General features: G+C 45.9%; 1 long non-coding RNA gene across 3 annotated transcripts in view; it reads right to left on the bottom strand.

Annotated features, from left to right (window-relative positions):
• Positions 1 to 16506, bottom strand: part of LOC131808005 (uncharacterized) — a 79610-nt gene that overhangs the window by 25346 nt on the left and 37758 nt on the right. For 2 of the 3 annotated variants that reach the window (XR_009344644.1, XR_009344645.1), the window contains exon 4: positions 11110 to 11332. The exons of the other annotated variant lie outside the window; for it this stretch is intronic. This is a non-coding gene — a long non-coding RNA (uncharacterized LOC131808005). Of the gene's footprint in view, positions 1 to 11109; positions 11333 to 16506 lie in introns of those variants that run through there. 3 annotated transcript variants of the gene reach the window in all.

Genomic DNA, 16506 nt, shown 5'->3' with positions numbered 1-16506 from the left:
GTCTGTCCTCTCCATGTTCTCTGCCTTTCAACCTAACCCGTCCATCATGTGTAGTTTGGAACCATAGGTTGCCAAAGTTCACCTTAAACTCAAAAGTTCACCTTAAACTCAGTTACATATTTTGGCATCTAGAGGAAAGTGTAGGATGCGTTGAGAAGACAGAGGTGGTAACTAGAAGGTGGGGAAAGAATGACCAGCTCCTGAGACCATGACCTTGACTTGCCTGAATTCCGAACTGCTCTTTCTTAAACATACTTGATTTCTCCACAAATCACATTGTGGTGGGAGCCAGAGGGGGGCAGCCTTGTAGCAAAATGCCCAGAGGCTGCATTAACTTCTTTCCCTGGCAACTTGGAAGGCAGCTAATTTACACGCTACCTCCTATTAGTTTTGGGGAAAAATATAGCTAACAATAAGGAAGAGAATGCCATCTATTTCTTCGACTTAAACACGCCTGCTTCAGTGGTGAACGGTTGATCTCCAAGCTTGCTGTTTTCAGGCTATAAAAGCTGTTTATTTCACTCTATAAAAGAACATTTGAACTTATATAGCTCTCTGAGTTTAAATGTTTGGGGAGAAAGAAAAACGCAAGGGGAATGAGCAAATTGAAGCTGAAATCTGATCTGTGTGGGCTGCGGGGCTTGCATAGAAACTTCCTTCATTGAGAATCCCTCCTCCCTGTCCCCAGCACACCCACAGCAGCCCCAGTGTGCACAGGAAACACACCCAGTCAAGTATGATTCCAACATCAGTGGTCATTTCTGCAAAGTTCTCCGAGTCAATCATTTCTCATGCACTGGTGTGATCCACACTCACTGGGGACTCCTTGGCTCTTAAAAAAGTGCAGCTGCACAAAGGAGGTGACAGACATTGACAGATCTGTTTTGTTTTCCCCCTAAAAATGGTGAGTTTCTGTGAGTGCTTAGGTTGAAATGAGCTTCCCCAGCATGGGGTGAGCTACTGCTCTGGGAATGGGAGGCCCCAAGGTTCTGAGAAATGACCTAAGTGCCCATGCCGCTGTCTCCTGAGGGATGCCCAGAGCCCCCTGGTTAGCCCGCAGAACTCTGGCCTGGACATTCTAGCAGAAGTGTTGAGGCTTCTCCAAGACAGGCGGACCATGTTTGTCAGCATAGTTCTGGTTTATGTCTGTTGTCCTCTTGGCATATTTTCAAGTGAAGGGGGCATAGTTGGCCCCCCTCACTCTCCACATGGTCCTGGTTTAGATCTTATATTATATAACCAATCTATTCCTAGAAGTCTGTTCGTAATTTGGGGACCACATTGTGTGCCCAGTGTGGGGACACAGATACTTTTGAGAGAAGCTTTCTTGGTTTAGGCTCTCAGAAGAGCAGATCTGAGTCAAAGTGTTGGTACAAATAGTTTATTTGGATGGTACAACAGCTGTAGGGGAATGGGGAAGTGACAAAAAGGGACAGCAGCCAAAAAATGTGTGCTAGCAGACAGTACTGTGGGCACCTGGAGTTGGAGTCTATGGAGGAAACTCTGGCAGACAATGAATGGCCCAGAATCATTCCTTGTGTTGGGGAAACTGTTCCCAGGGGGTTTATTTCTAGCATTGCCCGTCTGTCTGCAGCAGGACATGCAGCCTTCAGCTGCTTTGGAGAAAAGCTATAAGCAAAGACTTGTAGACCCTGGGGCATATTCTGAGCAAATGGAAGGGATGTGGCCCAAGACATGTGGGCAGGGATGGATACTGGCTGCTATGAGAGGGAAAGACAGGAGAGAGAAAGAAAACTGAATATTCTGGAGTGCCCACATTCTTCCTGACTCTTCAGTTTTGCTTAATTGACATGTACCCTCTTTCAGTAGGTTCATCATTACAACAGCAAAATTATTTTAAGCAAAATTATTTTAAGCAAAATGTTTAACGCCAGTCTCTCTTATAAAACTATGATTTCCATAGGGCAGACTGCATTCACCTGCTTTTCTGTGTTCTCTAAATGAAGTATATTTACTAAGCAAAGCAATTGGATGAATGAATTGTGCCAATTTCTGTCATATCCTCTATATAGATTATGAGGGGTATACTATTATCTCCAACTTGTAGGCAAGGGAACAAAAAGAAACTTTCTACAGTATCACTAATTAGATAGCCTGGATTTGAGACCTTCAAATCCAGGCTATCTAACTTCTAAGCTCACTCTCTTTCAGCGTAATCTACTGATAAAGGGGAAATATGGACACATAAAGATCATTTGCATATATATGCATATATATATATATATAAAATTATATATGTAACATAAAAACACAGGCACACAAGAATTGTGTAACAAAATCCCAGGCACTGCCTAATTGCTAGTTTTCCCACTCCTTTGGCATCTCTCCAATGTACCCTCTTACTTCAGGGTATGTCAGACTCAACTACTCTAACTTGAAGTCTTGGCATGGAAAAAGACAACTTTTTGTTTACTTAAATCTTCAGACAAGGGGAAAAAAAGCCAAAGTGTCAGAAACTAGTGTCTGCCTTTCCTTTGAATGACTTTTCTCATCAAAGAGGTAAAGGCATTTAAGGATTCATGACATCATTATTTTTAATTCTTCATTGTTCCAAGTCTGGTCAAGTTTCAGTGGGGAGGAGAGACTCCAGTGTTGTGCTGGCAAATGTCAACAACTAGTTCTCTTGGGAAAACAACAGCAACAACAACAAACAACAAAAAACCTCCAAAACCAAACCCAACCAACCTTGATTTGTGGCATATGCAAATTCCTATGATGTAAATATTCCCATTAGGGCCCATTTCATATTATCAATGAGAAATCACTAAACATGGATACTGACAATAAGCGGACAAGAGCACTCCATTCAACAGTGAATGCACCACATGAACACAATAGGTGTAGATAACCTCACAAACGTAGACAATAATAACATGTAGTAAACAATTAGAAAGCAATGAATTTTGAGTATTTATTACCTTTGCTCTTAATGCAACTTATTTGTGAGTTCATTAATTTGATTTTTAATAAAGGCTATGATAGGGGCACCTGGGAGGCTCAGTTGGTTAAGTATCCGACTCCTGACTTCAGCTCAGGTCATGATCTCAGGGTCATTGGGTCTGTGATCACTGGGGAGTCTACTTCTCCCTCTCCCTCTGCCCCTGCCCCTCACTCATGCTCTCTCTCTAAAATAAGTAAATCAATCTTAAAAAAAAAAAAAAGGTCATGATAAGAACTGGCACCAAAGATTTCTGCAAGTTTAACAATCACTCTTGTGACCTGGTATAAGCCGACTCCACCACCCCATTTTGGAGACTCTCATTTTGAAGAAGCTATCCAAACCTTTATCTTTAGTCCAAAAAAAAGGAAGGTCTTTGGGTAAAATGGACGAATGACACACAGTTCAAGATTCTGGCTGGACAGCTAGAGCACGAGCCAACTTCTAGATCATCAGCCAACTATCAAATCATCAAAAGTCCAAGATCCACTGTGAGTTGTTTTGTTTGCTATCACCCTCCTTTGGTCCTTCCTTGCACAACATCCTAGGCCCTATTTCCCAGTGCTGCTCCCATTCCATAGGTGGGCCAAGTTTCCTTCCAGCCTTGATACCTGTCCGCATGAAACTGAATTCCAAGATTCTTCAATAGTGTAGACTGTCTGATAGAACTGAGGTATTCAGGTGGCTCCCCCAAATGGCTAACTATCAGAACCTCCTAAAGAGATTTTTGAAAACGGAATCTCAGGTCTGATCTCAGACCTGCTTGTTAGATGGGGCCTGGGAATCTGTATCTTTAGGAATGTCCCATGTGTTCTGTGAATCAGCCAGGCTTTAGAATGACTCTCAATGTTCCCACAATAGCAGTAGAGAGAAGGAAACCACTGAATGTAGGTAGAAATGAAAACAAAAGAAAAGAAAAAAAAAACAAGAGTTTTAGGTGAATGCCAGGAATGGGACTACATGATTCTCAAATATTATGACTCTCTGAGGCAGAAGGCAGGGACAGCCTGTGCTCAACACTGTTGACTGATCGTGTCCTGGGACTGCTTCCTGTGCCTGGTCTCCATCCTCGCCTCCTCAGCACTCTGTGGGGCAGAGTCCCCGACAGTAACCAAGCAACTCTGGTGTCTGGCCTGAGCTCCCTGCTAGGGTTGCCAGATTAAATATAGAATATCCAGTTGAATTTGAATTTCAGATGAACGAGAAACAATAAATACTTTTTAAACACATATATGTCATATATATTTTAAATTATATGTTATATATACATGTATAGACATATATATACACACGTGTGTGTGTGTATTCTGAAATTCAAACTTAACTAGATGGTCTGTATCCTGTATTTTTTATTGCTACACCTGACAGCCCTACTCTCTACAGTTATCTAATATCAGTAGGCTGAGGCATTAACCAAGACTATGCTCCTTTCTAAGAGGACATTTTGAACATCTATTCCTGTGGGTTGTTCATGGAGCCGACAGTCATAAGGAGGTCCCTCTTTAATAAACATAGCCTTCTGCACAGCTCGGCATTGTAGATTCCATTTTGTATGCATATATTTCATACCTATACCTGGCTGTTCTATGGGCCCCAAGTTCATCCCAAAGACCATGATGGTGAATGCTAGTGCTCTGGGAGGACGTGGGGAGAAAACCCCAACTTCCAATTATTTCAGAAGAGCAGCATCAGTCCAGCTAAACCAGCACCACTGTTTCAGGTGTCCAGTTTGTCTTTTCCAATTTTGGCTATTGGAAAGATGTCTAACCCGTTTGTCTAAGGGAAGATTCCACCTTTCTCTGTATTTGTCATAAATATGAATCAAACATGGAACCTTTTCATCAGTGATGGGGTTATCTTCTATTTTGGAGAAACATCTGCATTTGTCAGTTAGCTATTTACTCAACAAATCTTTTCTTGAACATATACAATGTACTACATGTTGTTCTAAGTGTTGGGGATGCTGAAGTGGAAACAAAAATACACAGCCTTAAGGAACACGTCCTTTGGAGAAAATAAAGAAGGAAGGAGGATCAGGGGTGCTTTGGGGGACAAAATTTTAAGTTGCAATTTTAAAATATTGATTAGAGAAGATCTCATTGAAAAAGTAAATTTAGGTAACAATTTGAAGGACAGATACTTTTAAGATTTTTAAGAACTCTGTAATTAGTTTGTTTACTCTTCATTCATTGTAAATACCTATTTACCCAAAAGAGAGTACTTCATACAAATGCTATCATTTATCAAGATATCAAATTTGTAAGATGATATTGGAATATGATGCACTAAACACAAATGTCCATTTCTCTGTCTCAGATGGGCCAACTCAGGAATACGCAGTGTATCACAGTTGTTTCTAATTAATGTTTGGCCAGGCAGGTAATGCTTAAAGCAAAAGCTCTGGAGAGTGACTGCTTGGTTTCAAATCCTGTCTCCACCATTAAACAATGATATTATATATGACAAGTTGCTTTAGTTTTCTGTGCCTCATTTCCTAATATTAAATTGGGGAGTAATGATATTAGTTACAGCACAGTATTGTGAGGATTAAATGACAATGTACAATCTTTGTTACACAGAAAGTTCTTAATGGTGTGATGAAACTGACTCTCCAAAAGGAAACAAAACAAAATTAAAAAAAAAAAAACAGAAAAATACAAAAACAAAAAACCCCAAAGCCCTAATATGCAGTATTTGCCAATTTCCATGGTGTAAATATTCCCATCATGGCCAATTTCAAGCTATTGACATTGTCACTGAAGCTGACGTTGGGAATAGATGCACACAGGATGCCGGGACAAGTTGGCACAAGTTTCCGTAACACCCCATCAGTGATTCATAGTGCCATATTGTCAATGGTATTTATTTTTCCATATATAATAATCTACACAAAGTATTACATGCATTTATTTATGACTTTAGAACAGTTTCTCAACCTTGTCACTGTTGACCCTTTGCACTGGATAATTTTTTTATTGTGGAGGGTTGTTTTATACATTATAGAGTGTTGAACAGAACTTCTGACCTCTACCCATGAGACATTAGAACTACCCTCCTGCTCCAGTTGTGAGAACCAAAGAGTGTCCTCAGACATGACCACATGTTCTCTGGGGGACAATATGTCTCTGGTAGAGAACTGTGATTTAAAAAAAAAATACAAACAAAGGCTAGAAAATATATATGTCTAGAAGACACATTTTTTTTAATTTTTTATTTTTTATAAACATATATTTTTATCCCCAGGAACTAGAGCGTATCATGCTTAGTGAAATAAGTCAAGCAGAGAAAGACAACTATCATGTGATCTCCCTGATATGTAGAAGACACATTTTTAAAAAGAAAGTAAATTTCATAAGTTCCCCATGTGGCTGCAAATACACTGAAATGAGAACAGGAATTCTCGTAGCTGCTGGCCAGATAAATTAAGCACTGGGTTCACATTAGGAGAAAACATAGGCTTGGGCATCACTGATGGGAAGTACCAATGCAGACTGGCCAGGGTATTTGTGGTAGATGATTGTATAATGCCCACACTTCAATAGCCTCTTGATATCAGCTAAGCCTCAGCTTCTACTTAGACTCTGCATCTTATCAGCTGTGTAATTCTGAGCAAGTCACTTGACCACTCTGAGCCTCATAGTCCTCATTAATGGAAAAATGAAGAAGATTAATATAAAAGGTTGTGAAAATCCTTACAAATATTTATTAAAGAGGAAAGAAAAGGGTCCCTGTTAGCTCTCAGTTTTGGACGATTGGTAGGTCTTGGGCAGGGATAGAGGAAATGGGAAAGGTGAATGGGTGGGGTGGGCTGGGGAAAGCAAGTTGATAAAGTGCCTAGCCGGTCACACATGGCTGCAGGTCACTGCTTGGAAATGTGAGAACAAAATAGGACCCCAACCTAATGACTTTCAGGTGTTCTGGCCTGGCCATACGGCCATCGGGGAATCATGCTAAGGCCAAGACTAATGCTCCAGGGCTTCCAAAGCAAACATCCAGTCCTGGAGTAAACCAACCAGAGCCTGGGACCTGGGGCACACCACCAGACTGGCCGGACCCTGTGTCTACTGGTGCCCACACCGGCCCACTGTAGACTCCACAGGCAATGCCCAACTGTCCCTGATCTCAGCAGTCCCTGTTACTGTGTCACCTGCCCAGCCCAGCCAGGAGGGAAGCCACTGTCCCCTCTCTCTCACCTCCCTGGACCCCACTGAATGCCCTGCTGGTCACAGCTGGGTGTGTAGACAGAAAATCTCTCCATTCTCCCTCCCAAGACCCTTTGCCTTCCTCAATTCTCTGCACTCCGCACCCTGCTCCAGCTCTCACCAGTATTCCACAGTGGTCTCTTCTTCCTTCCACTGCCCAGCTGTAGAGATGGACCCAACACCACTTGGATTCTACCTAAGTTCTGCTCTGCTCAAGTAACACTCTCTGATGGGCTTCAGGGCAAGCCCAGAGTCATGAATGCAGCATTCATTAATCCCCAGGACATGATGGGAGGTAGCCAGAAAGGCAGACAGGCAGGTAGGCAGAGTCAGGCCTTTGGGATCCCTGTTGCCATGACACAAACTCTACTTTACAGGTACATGACCTGAGGCTTATAGGAAGAGACGTTCTGACTCCACAAGTAAGACTGTTGAGAAAGAATTTTCGTTCTGGTCCTTAGAGAGGGGATCTAGACAGCACTTCTCATGTACAAGCTGTGCAAACATAAGCATTACTTAATTTCTCTGTTTCCTCTGTCTATCAAGTTATAATGATACATACTTTCATATGATTGCTAGGAATATTAATGAGATTATTCTTCTTTCAACAAGCATTTATTAAGCACCAACTATATTCCAAGAGCAGTAGTAAGCCCTGGGAGATATATATGAATAAACCAAGGTCTCTTATCTTCATTCCAAGGAAAAGGCAAATGGGAAATTATAACAAAGTTATACATTATGTATATAAAATAGAAATAAGAGAGAAGTCTTCCTGGAATATGCCATTCATGAACCAACCGCAGGGCCTTTGCACTTACTTTTCTCCTTCTAACCCTAAACTCTTCCCAACGATACCTCCAAAGATTATTCCCTCCCATTCTTCAGGTCTCTGCTCCAATGGGGTCTTGTCATAGACACCTCCTCTGACCCCCTCCTCTGACCATCATAACATAACATCCACTTTCACGTTCTGTTTCCCTTATCCTTCATTTTTTTCCAAGTCTGAAATACACTTTTTCTTTTCCCTTACCCCCTCTAGAATATAATTTCCATGAGAGCAGAGATGTTATTTTGTTCACTCCAGACCTAAGGCTATGTCTGTAATATAAATAAACACACCAAGATGTAGTTCTCAATTGAACGAATGAATCAATAAACGAATGAAAATTGGAGTCAACAGCTAGTTGAAGACAGACATCTTCCCGGGCGAGTCACAAAGAGGGAAGCTTGAGGGAAGCCAAGGGAGGGGCAGAGCTGTGGGAATTATGCCAGGGCGCTTAGGGGAGGGCAGGTACAAAGGACAGCAGAACATCTCATCCCCAGACTGCTGTTTTTTTTGAGTCTCTAGGGAGCTACCAACAGTACCAGAGGCATTGGCCAGAAATGCTGTGTGGAGAATAGGCTGGCAACAAATCTTACCAGCTCCCTCTGAGCCTGGAAGACCTGCAGCCACCCATGGGCTGGGTGAAGAACTTGTCGATTAGGACCTGCTGGATAAGGAGGCACAAGCTGCCCAAGAGGGGTCCCCACGTAGCTTCCTCAGAGGTGGGGCATTCTGGGGAAGTGAAACTCCAAGGTCATTTTGATTGAAGGCACGGCTTCAGTACATTCACAGGAAGCAGAGTCCTAAGGTCTGTTGTTTACAAGTCCCAAGAGAGGAATGCAGCCAGCTGGGGGAGGCAACCCTCCATCCCAGGTCACAAGTGGAGGGCAGGGTACCAAGCACTTATGACTCAGGAGACAGCTGGGGAAGCGGTCACTCATTTTTCACAGACTGGACTTTAACTGGCTATTTTAAAAGGCACCCCAGGAAAAGCCAGCTGGGAATCTGTGGTAGAACTCCTAAGCTCTGATGCTAAGGTCTTTATCTAAATGTCCAGACTCTGGGTGGGAAGAGTTTGTCATTCTGTGAAATGCCCAGGTAGCCACTCAGAATGGCTATTTTCTCAGCGTACCCTCTTAGGAAAGTTGGGCTTGGCCTGGAACCTAGAATCCAATTTCAGTTTTAAAAAGTAGCACAGTGCCAGGCAAACAGAGGATGGTCATGCTTTCTCAGCATCAGACCACCCCTACACCAGCCCCTGAGGGGTACACAGAAACCTCCAAGGGGACAGACTAGTTGACTGGGCCGAGCTGGCCCGATAGTCTCCTGAACCCAGATGAAGGCCTGATGGCTGTGTGGGTCAGAATGAGCAGGCGACCCAGGATAATGTTTGCTCCTTCCAGGGATCCAGCCAAGGCCAGTCTGGCCCAGTCCAGCCATCCCATTTTGGAATTCTCCACTCAAAACGTGCTGTTCCCCAAGTGTTGATGAATTAGGGCTTAATTATCCTAGCTCCAGTTCCACGCTGCTCTGGTTACAGTAAATAAACCAGAGCCTGTTTAAATGGATTTTTACCATGGGGTGAGCATTCGCATGGACTTTTTGCTGTAATAGTATCACTGCTTTGAAGAGGGCCCAAGCCGCATGGAAGAGGTTTGCGGCAACTTCTCCCCTGCTCGGCAGACGTACTCCGGGGGAAAGAGGAAGCCAGTGTTCCCCCTGGACTGAAGTGAGGGAAGCTGAATGACTGTAGAGTCAGCAATATTGATTCTTTCTCCGGTTCCTCGGCCATGTCCAGGGTTTTGAAGAGACCATGTTCTCAGAGAAACTGAAGAGGGTCATGGTAACTTCTACAGTTTTTGAAATGCATTTTTAAAATTGATATTTCAGAAATGAATGAGCACAGCCACTGTGGTGTAGAGGCATGGTGTGAGGTAGGGGTGTGTGTGTGTGTGTGTGTGTGTGTGTGTGAGGTAGGGGTGTGTATGGGGGTGTGAGGTAAGGGTGTGAGTGTGAGGTAGGGGTATGTATGTGGGAGGTGCATGTGTGGGAGGTGTGAGGTAGGGGTGTGTGTGGGGGTGAGGTCTGCAAAGGCTGGGTGACCAGAATCCGGGTCACTCACACTCACACACCTACCTCACCTACACATACACACCCCTACCTCACATGTGTATGTGTGAGGTAGGGGTGTGTATGTGTATGAGGTAAGGGTGTGAGTGTGAGGTAGGAGTGTGTATGTGGGAGGTGCATGTGTGGGAGGTATGAGGTAGGGGTGTGTGTATGTGTATGTGAGGTAGGGGTGTATGTGTATGTAGGACATGGAGGGATTATAAATTTTGGGAAATGGCCCCTTAGGGAAATGGTCATCTCACTTGCAATGAATTATTAATAAGTTACTTCCCAATTTACTCATGATTTGGGGGCTTTGCCATCTCTCACCCAGGGCAGCTGTGCCATCCCTGTGCCTCAAAGCTCATCCAGGTCCAATCTTCTCAGATTTCATCAGAAAACTCTAGTATACAAATTATGGAATGCACTCCCTTGACCCAAATCCTCTCAATAAGCCAATGTCCTGGATAATAATGTCCAAACTCCTTTACTTGGCATTTATACGTTCTGCTCAAACAGTTTGTGTCCACCTGGCACACGCACCCCTAGCACCCCACAGTTCAGCTGGAAGGAATCAGTAGGCCTGCTGTATCATTTACCTTGACTGCTAACACATCGCTCTGCCAAAGACCTGCTCAGCCTGTTGAGAGGATGCCTGGCAAATATTTCTCGACTGAAAAAATAAAGGGACGAGGAAGGATGTGCACAAACACAAACATCTGTTTATATTCTCCCCATTTTGCCCTTTGCTTTCCCATGGTCCCGACCTTTTCAAGAATATGGAACTCCTCTGACGGGATCCACGAGTGTCTACGTCAAGGTCAGAGCTAGGGCCATTGAAAGGGTAGGTCAGGGTGGGTAAAAAGTGGAGAAACCGAGTTCACGTCCTATCTCAGGCCCGGGCAGTGTCAGAGACGACAGCCCATGCCTTGTGAAGAGAGGACTGCGCCATCTTCAGGAAATGCTGAAGGTGCATATCAAAAGACTGAGGCTGAATGAGAGCGATGGAGACCTCGCCTGACACATCTGAGGCGAGAGAAAGGGCTGCTGGCACTTTTATCCTCACAGATCTGCTCCAGGAGCCACCCACATTCTGGTCACCCAGCCTTCGCAGACCTGCTGCTCCTCCTCCAGAGAAAAACTTCAGTGGCCACCCACTCTTCACAGTGGCTTATGACCGGTATGCCGTGAGTCGCGGTAAGAAGCCAGCTCAAATGACTACCATCTCTGTCCTGACTGCGGAGGAAAATGCTGTTATTCCAGGGAACCAGAATACCAAAAGGCTCTAAATTACCTGGTGATTTCAGAACCTCTTTTTTTTTTTTTTTTTTTTTTTTAACCTATCTCTAGCAGACAAAATAAGCAAATAAGCTTTTTTTTTTTTTTTTTTTTTCCCAAAATAAGTTTTTTATCTATACTGAATCTTTTCGGAAAATATTGGGCCTGTGTTCCAATTAGCCTGGATCCTGGCAGCCTGAGACTTCACGGAAGCTGTTAGCTTCACTGGAATGTGGACGAATCTGAGATCTTCCACGATTCTCAGGGGTCACTTAAACAAGAGATGCCTCTGAGGTCAGCCCTAGATGGCTGAGAGCTGTTGTCCTCTCCTTCCAACCCCGGGGCTGGGCCGATGTCAGAGTCCAGGCAAATGCGGGCAACATATTCAAGGGGATGAGATCGGTTTCAGGACACTGGGACTTTACCTAATCACCGGGCCAGACCACACTCAATTAGAAACTGGGAAAAAGCAGATCCAGCTATGGGCGTGCAGATAAAGTCAGGGTGTGAACTCAGGTCTTCTTAACTTCAACTCAGGACATACCCATGCTGCACCACAGTCTCTCCCTTAAGTCCACACTGCTGGTGTTCACTGTGTGAGTCCGTACCGAAAGGACTCCTTCACGCCCTAAACCTGGCACACAGAACCCAATCATGACTCCAGAGGTTGTGTCTCTCTGGCTTTGCTTGATTTTAATATGACATGAAGGGCCTGGAAGTCCCTCTTATTCATTTTATTTATTTATTTTAATGGCCTAAATTCAACTCCACTAAGCAAATCCATTTAGCGCCAAGGCTAAAATTTACAATACACCCACCAACACTATGGCTCAACAGGATGCATTAAGAGGCTAGTTAAACACCAAACGCAGTATAAATCTCAGCCTTATAGGTGGGCTGAAAACGTAAATAGCTTCCAAAGAGCTTCGATCAATACCAAGATATATGTGTTGGCTCAGAGTGTGCAAATAATTTAAATTTTAAATGAGCCCCTCCTTTGTACCCCTCCCCCTCGTTCCTGGGCTCTGCAATTTCTGTTAATGATGCCAAATGTCTAGTATCTGAGTACTGGTCCTTGTAGTTCTGTTAAGACGTCAAAACCAGAACTGAGGTAGTGTCAGGGTCTGTATGTTGGTTGGAATCCAGAGACAGAAAGGGGAAAACCTGAAGAAGCTGGGGACCTAGGGAGTAAGATAAAGGGTAGGCCCACGGGACATCTCAGAAGGGACAGATAGTCTAGAAAACAAGAGCAGGCCAAGCTGGTACTAAGAAATCCCAGGGCACACCCCAAATAAGGTGCCTTGGCAGTGCCTTACTGAGACTGGGCTGATCTTGTTCTGGAAAGCCATAGATTCTGAGCACAGGCACCAAGTGAGGGCCTCCTCAGGGGGACACCACACACAGCTGCAAGACTTAAGAGTTATCAACAGAGACATAGACCCAAGGCCACTGCCAAGTCATGTGGTAACTGTTTGCTTTGGGGCTGAGCTGCACTGAGTTCCCAAGTGAGGCAAGGAGGCAGAGACACACAGACAAGCTACAGTCTCTCTTCTCTAGGAGCAGTGTCGGCAGCCCCTGCATTTCTTGGGTGATGGGGCAGCAGCATTTTCATGATTTTCTCCGGAGTTCGGACTCCCTCTGTACACAGTCTGGATTGCAAATACTGGCGCATGAAACTGTCCCAAGGACACTGGCAGCTCAGACTAAAGGAACAGTCCACAGCCCGCCCACCATCTTCCCGGAGGATACTGTCTCTGGGTTACACCCAATCCCACTTTGCCCTTTGGTTGTTCTTTGAGCTGTGGCAACTCCTTTGAGGTCGGGCTCATGAGTCTTCAGATCCTAGTAGTTTCAGGAATGAAGTCCACTGGAAAGAACCTTCCCTGCAACTCCAGGCCACCTGGAGGTCAGCCTGTCGACCCTCTGACGAGTCCAGTAGCAGGTGGCTATGCAGAAAGATGCTCAGCAGATAAGCAGACCAGGTAGCTCTGTGTTTGGAGCCAAGCCCTCCAAGACGCTTATGCAAGGTGTGCCCTCAGTCATCAGCACCAACCCAATGGGACCAAGGAAATTGCCTAAGGCTGGACTGACCCCCTGATGATCCAGCAGCTCTGGCTCCAGGGGAGGAGGGCAACTGGGTGCTCTCAGATTCAAGGACTGGGAACACGGGGGCTGGGGGCCTGCATATATTGTGGGGGCAAAATAGGAGGGAGAGGCAAATGAGGGACAATTAATAAAGAATGAGAGAAGGATGACTAACGTTTTCACGGTCTGAACGTGGGCCAGACAATGTACCGGCAACAGCTGCATGAGGACGGGGCACCCCCATCCCCAACACCTTCCCCCTGGATAACTGCAAGGAGCTCCCAGGAGGTACCCCCACCTCGAGTTTCAGCTGCCCACAGAGGCCACAGTTACCCTCTGAGATTGGAAACCCCACGGTGGAGACTCCTTCCATGACTTTCCACCTCCTTCAGAATAAACACCAAGCCCTTTCCCATGGCTGCTGAGGCCGCCTGCTCTGCTCCAACCCCTCTTCCTTGCTCACCCTGCTCCCACTCCTTTGAGTCATCCAGCAGCTCCTTACATCAAAAGCCTCAGGACCTTTGTGCCTCAGTTTGCTTCGCATGGAAAGTTCTTCCTGCAAAACTTTGCAAAGCTTGCTCTCTCACTTCACCCCTACCTGCTCCAATGTCTCCTCAGAAAGTCCTCCTCTGGCTGCCTCAGCTAAAACAGCACCCCCAGCTCTGCTCTGGTGCTCTGGTGCCTATTCTATCTTTGCTTCCGAACATGTATCATCTGACTCGTCCTGGGTTCTCTGTTGTCGATGACCACCCTTCCCGCCTAGAAAGCAAGTTCCATGCAAGCTGGCGGCTTGTTCCTCCTTGCTGTGTTCTCAGGGCTGATGGAGTGGCTGGCCCCAGTCCCGAGAGGGTGTCCAGCAGGTTCTTGCTGGATAGAACAGTGGCGAGATGATCATGGGCCCCGTGAAATGTCTTCATGGAACTCCAACCTTCCATCAGCTGGTTGAGTTGATGTTCCACTGGTCTTCCTATCTCACAAATAAGGACATGAACATGTTTAGAGGGTGGAAAACCTGCCTGAAGTGGTGGTGCTAGTGGGCAGGGAGCAGGGACTGGAAGTTGGACCTGACTCTCTGGTCCAGTAGGGGAGGAAATGCCAAACATCCCGAAGGAAGTAAAGATAAAGGAAGGCCTCCTGCCCCTGAACCACCCACTGAATGATCCTGAACAATCCACTGAACTTGTGACTCACTCATTGTTATGCCCTCCGCTCATTCAATTGGCCTAAATCTTCTTGGCAGGACACTGCAGCCAATGATGCCCAGTGCCCAGTGCATGGCAGCATAAAAGAGCCCCTGACCTCAAACAGTTAAGGCACCAGGGCAAGAGAACACTGTGTGCACAGACAATTGGCAAGCAGTTAGGGAAATCTGAAATCAAGGCAGGAAAATATCTGGGGTACCCAGAGGACCTTCAGGTTCCAAGCTAGTCCTACATTCCGAGGCTCGCTGTAGTAGGATGGGCTTACCTCAGCTCCCACCTTTCCTGCGGGGACTGACACCCAGATGAGAGGCTATGAACATGGGGCCATTCTGACGAATGCCACTAAATTTGGTTGTTGCTGCAGGAAGCCTCATCAGGGCGCCCGGGTGGCTCAGTCTGTTAGGCGTCTGTATTCGGCTCAGGCCATGGTCCTGGAGTCCCAGAATCAAGCCCTGCGTCGGGCTCCCTGCTCACTGGGGAGCCTGCTTCTCCCTCTCCCTCTGCCCCTCCTCCACGTGTGCTCACTCTCTGTCTCTCTTGCTCCCTCCCTCTCTCACATACATAAAATACATCTTTTTTTTTTTTTTTTTTTAAAGAAGTCTTCATCATGCAGATGTCTGCTGTGCAACCAGTTTTCCCAAGTCTTTCCATCTGCCTTCCAAATATTCCCCCAGCCTTTCTCTCTCCACCCCCGGTGCCCTGATCCAGATGAGCCTTTACTGTCCCCAGAGTGGGTGAAGGCACCAGCCTCTCGAATGTTCCATCTGCTATCATTCTTGCCCCTTTCCACTCCAGACCTGAGCAAGTGCCCACCCTCACCCCCTGACATCTCTGGCGCTCCCAGGGCCTCAGAAGAAAGTACGACAGAGCCTGTGGGACTCCTCTTGCAGCTGCTACGATGCCACCTGTGGGAGCTGTCCGGGTCAGCCCGAGTGCTCAGCTCCCTGGGGGATGCCGTGTCCTCATACACTCCCAGGCCTTCACATATGCCCTCTCTCCTGTCATTCTTTGACCCAACATCCACCTCAAGAGCAGCTTTCCCTGTGAATTTTTCCATGATTAGCCCAGGAAATGAGATCACTCATTCCTCCGGGCACCCCAGACATTTTCTTACCACGATTTCAGATTTCCCAAATTGTTTTCCCATTATCTGTGCACAAGGCCTTCTCTTGCCCTGAGGCCTGAACTGTCGGAGGGCAGGGGCTGTTTCCCGTCGTTGTGCACTGGGTGTCGCTGGGTACAGGGCATCCCGTAAGTAGATTTAGACTTGATCTTAGCCAAAAGGTGGAGAAGCGATTGTAAGTAGATTGAGGCCAGTCAAATGGGTGGAGGGTATGATGACCGAGTGACTCACAACTACAGTGGAGAAAGTCCCAAAACACTTTGCAATAATATTAGCCAAGATTTTCTCAGTGGTTCACTTTTTACTCGTGACATAAATCCCATGAAGGAGGCATCTTTATCCCTATTTTGCAGATGCCAACCAAACTGGGGCGTACCCAGAGAGGTTAACAGGATTGTCCTATGTCTGACCGTAGCTTGTGGTACAGAAGGCTGAGTTTAAAGCCGGCTCCATCTCAATGCACGAGCTCTTAGCCATGGTGGGAACAGGGCGGTAGAAAGGAGAAATTTCCCTGCAGGTGGGAGCTGTGAAGCGGGGTTCCTCATATATGACCAGCTCCGAGGCTGGACTTACAGGGAATTGCAGGATTAGGTAAGAGATGCGGTCGTAGCCCCGTCTGCAAGGTGTCTGCCTCCGGCAGGCTGTACAGACTTATTTCCCCGGGATGTCAACAGTTCAAAGCACTTAATGTAAAAGCAAAACAAGCAGGACTTCCGTGACTT

This window comes from Mustela lutreola, chromosome 9 (assembly GCF_030435805.1).
Source record: "Mustela lutreola isolate mMusLut2 chromosome 9, mMusLut2.pri, whole genome shotgun sequence".
NCBI lineage: Eukaryota > Metazoa > Chordata > Mammalia > Carnivora > Mustelidae > Mustela > Mustela lutreola.
Note: the sequence above shows the minus strand (reverse complement) of the source record. Positions and strands in the feature narration are given on the sequence as shown.